This window comes from Ixodes scapularis, unplaced genomic scaffold (genome assembly GCF_016920785.2).
Source record: "Ixodes scapularis isolate PalLabHiFi unplaced genomic scaffold, ASM1692078v2 PGA_scaffold0__279_contigs__length_252992795, whole genome shotgun sequence".
NCBI classification, from domain to species: Eukaryota; Metazoa; Arthropoda; class Arachnida; order Ixodida; family Ixodidae; genus Ixodes; species Ixodes scapularis.
Genome location: NW_024609835.1, coordinates 168591319 through 168594883, shown reverse-complemented (window position 1 = coordinate 168594883; position 3565 = coordinate 168591319). Strand labels below are relative to the sequence as shown.

Sequence of the window (3565 nt, the reverse complement as noted above, 5' to 3'; positions counted from 1 at the left end):
ACATGGCTGTTTTAACAATGGACCGAATTCCGACGGCTGGCCTTGCTCGGGCTTCGTCTAGCTCCAGAAAAGAGAGTTCTCCGGGACTTGAAATCGATCTGGTCCTGCGGCTCCTCGGAGGCGTACGCGGACGGGGCATAAAATGTTACCCTGCACCTCCACCAGAAATTCCGCGGATGGAAAAGAATCGACAAGCGTAAAACTCGAAATATAGTGTCCATCGGCAAATTTGTGCCAGAAACAAAGAAAGAACGAACTTTGACAAAGCAGCAGCAAGTGTTCAAGGCGGCAGATGATAGTGTTGTAGTGTCGGCGTGACAGCTGGATAGTTTGGGCTAGCACGAGGGTGCGAGATTCTGTCGTCGTCGGGAGAGAGTCGGGAACGCCACGCTGCTCCTTATTTATGACACTCGCTATCTCGGACATTCTATCTAGAATGTTCGAACATCGAATACTGGATAGACTGACTCGCCAAGGTCGGCGTCCTTATATGTTACACTCAGTATCTCGAGCATTCGAATGGAACATCAAATCATTTCGGTTAGGAGTAAATGCAAATCTTCTAGAAGTACCGAGAAGCGTTTCCTCTCAGCTTGCATGCACGCGGCGATCTAAAATAAATTGAGTTCTTTAGTTAATGCCTATTGGCGACTTGCGCGATCGAAAGCGTCGCTGTGGTCGGCATTTTACGATTGGCCGAATGCTGACAATGACGTAAGGAAAGGATTTCTCTTCGAAGGAAATAGGAGGAATGGAAGAACTTCAACCTTGGCGGTGTTGGGAGAGTGAGTTTGAGGGCGCAATGATGCATGCTCATTACAAACACCATCGAACTGGTTGTTCGTGAGGTAATGACGTCACGAGAGGGAACCACAGGAGGGCGCCACCAAACCATCTCGCCGCTAATAGGTCTACGCAGTGTACGCCTAGACTAGGGTCCAGAGGCCAGATTCATAAAAACCTCTTACCTACGACATCTTAGCTACGATGTTCGTAAAGTTGCGATCATCGTAAGCTGAGGCAAGAACGGTATTCACAAACGCGTTCTTAAGTGAGAGGAGGAAAGTTACGACCGGTTACGACCTCTTACGGAAAAACGACGACTTCCGGTGTCTCGCCTTTTCCCAAATAGCGCGAGAGCTTGTTGTTGCTATGGCGACGGCGTCTTCGGCGACTCCAACAACCAATGAGCGTAGTTTCAAACACGTGCGCGTGTTTACAACGCCTAGAACAATACACGTGCGCGTGAATATGTCGGAACCGGAGTGTAAAAAAGTGCGAATGCCAAATTTCTCGGAAGCGGAGATTACCGCTTTGGTTGACGGTTACGAAGACCACAAGCTAGCCATTCAGGCAAAAACAAGTGGCCCGCACGGCTCGTTAGCCAAGCAGCGAGCGTGGGCTATTACTACCGCGTCGCTCTTCGCGGTCTCCGGAGTCCGGAGGAGGGTCAACGAAGTAGTAAAAAAAAAGTGGACGGATTACAAGAGTGCAAATAAAATCCGCGGTAAGGCTTGGTAGATTCTCTACTCAGTTATACAATTTGAGTGTAGACCTACACGTGATTTACCCCCTTGTTGCAATGTATAGGCGCTGCAGTCCGGCGCAGCCAAAATGCGCCAGGTGGCGGCCCGGGAGAGCCGGAGTTAACGGACGCCGAGGAGCGGGTGATCGGCCTCCTCAGCGAAGCCTCCCTAGTAGGAACCGAACGGGCCTTCGACATCGGAGCACGGCAGTTGGGTAAGTGCTAAATGTACACCAATGCGCAAGGTGCCCCCCCCCCCCCCCCCCCCCCCCAGCACATACTGGGAGGTTTCACTCTGGTTGATGATGTCGAACGTGTATTGCTAGCACTAGAAACATGAAAGGCTGACTGAAAACCTGAGCGATTCTTCCTTTTCAATTTTCTAGAGCGTCACGAACGGACCCAAGTAGCTGCCGATCGCGATTCGGAGATCTCCCCCGATTTTAAGTTCACGATATCTCAATGTTCTTATAAAATTGTGAAAACATTATATTGCATTTTCAGTTTTCGTCATAGATCCGGGCGCTGGATCCAGCACTGCACCACAACGAAGTTGGTCGGTGCACTCAAGGTCAGTTTTTACCTTTATCAACGAGTTAAAGTGCTACATATACAGCTGCAGTTAAATTACAAGTGCTTTCTTTTTCTCTGTCCCAGTCCTAGTACCTCGGATGGCATGCTGTGCAACCAGAGTGAGTATTATGAACAACGCTATGGGTATTCTTGTACAAGTGTTTACATTCGGCATCTGAAATATTTAGTAACATGTTTCATGTCTTGCCCATGTATAGAAAATGAAAACATTTGGTCAAAGTTGTCACTCAACTGTCGAACCCTGTTCCAGTTATCCAAAACCCGAGTTTGCAGCGAACAAGTTTGGGTTTAGCCGCGCCACTGCGACTACACAGCCAATTAAATATCCGACAAGCATCATGACATGCCAGGAAACCTTAGATTGCTGGTGCACACAGTGCACACCGTTACTTGGGTCAGGGATTCCGTAAGGAGGATCGGTGGCCTGGTGTGTTAGTGTTCCGCAGCTCCAAGCAAGCATTCAAAATCCAGGGATCCTGTTTTTATTCCATATTTGTGCCAGCTTCAATCTGGATTAAGATCGTATCGGCGTGCTGTCGGATATCACTACTGCATGATACATGTAGACTTTAGGCTAGCGGTCATACTGCACTGGCCAAATTCCTCATCTCCAGCATAACCAGCAGAATTGTACACCAGACTGACCTCATACATAAACATCTGTTTTGCTTCTGATCCCACCCAATTTCATTCACACACATTGTACGATGATTACGTTGTTTTGTTGGCCGTGTCGGGCACTTTAGCCATCACACAGTAGTCTGTAAGCATGAAGCGCCACATATTTTATTCATTAGGTGGAGGTGCAGTTGCAGAAGCCGTGACTTCACAACCCTCAGTAGCACGGCCTGCATTAGCGCGGCCTGCGTCGGCCCGGCCTGCAACACCGGGGCCTGCAACACCACGGCCTGCATCAGCACGGCCTGCATCAGCACGGCCTGCATCAGCACGGCCTGCATCAGCACAGCCTGCATCTGCACGGCCTGCAGCAGTAAGGGCTGCAGCAGCAAGAGCTGCTGTTGAGATAGCTGCCAGCACACCCCAACAGATCGACGGAGTGAGTATACTTAAAACACATATTTAACATGATTATACATTCTTGCATTGTTGTTGTTAGATTAACGTTTTTGCTGTGCGTCACTTTTCGAGGAGCTTCTGAACGTCCAACACTTCCGCTTGAACCTGTGACATCACTGGAAGACCTCTAAACTACACAGACGACATTCAAAAGCTCTCCGACATGGTTGCTAGCACCTGTATTTTTCAATGTCTAAAGTGTGAATGACAATGGTTATGTCACACATCCACGCAACATGTAGCAGTACAAACTATGATTGCAGCAAAGAAAACTGGATGATTATTTGTGCTCCATGCTTTCAATCCTGAACAGGACCACACTTCAAAACTGACAAATTTATTTTCAGAAATACTTCAAAACACAAAGCC

The 3565-nt window shown here is 48.4% G+C and overlaps 1 long non-coding RNA gene across 1 annotated transcript; it reads left to right on the top strand.

Annotated features, from left to right (window-relative positions):
• Window positions 1-2029: 2029 nt before the first annotated feature.
• On the top strand, window positions 2030-3106 carry LOC121833328. Its single transcript, XR_006076629.1, has 3 exons — window positions 2030-2096; window positions 2183-2217; window positions 2917-3106. It is a non-coding gene; the product is annotated as an uncharacterized LOC121833328 (long non-coding RNA).
• Window positions 3107-3565: the final 459 nt, after the last annotated feature.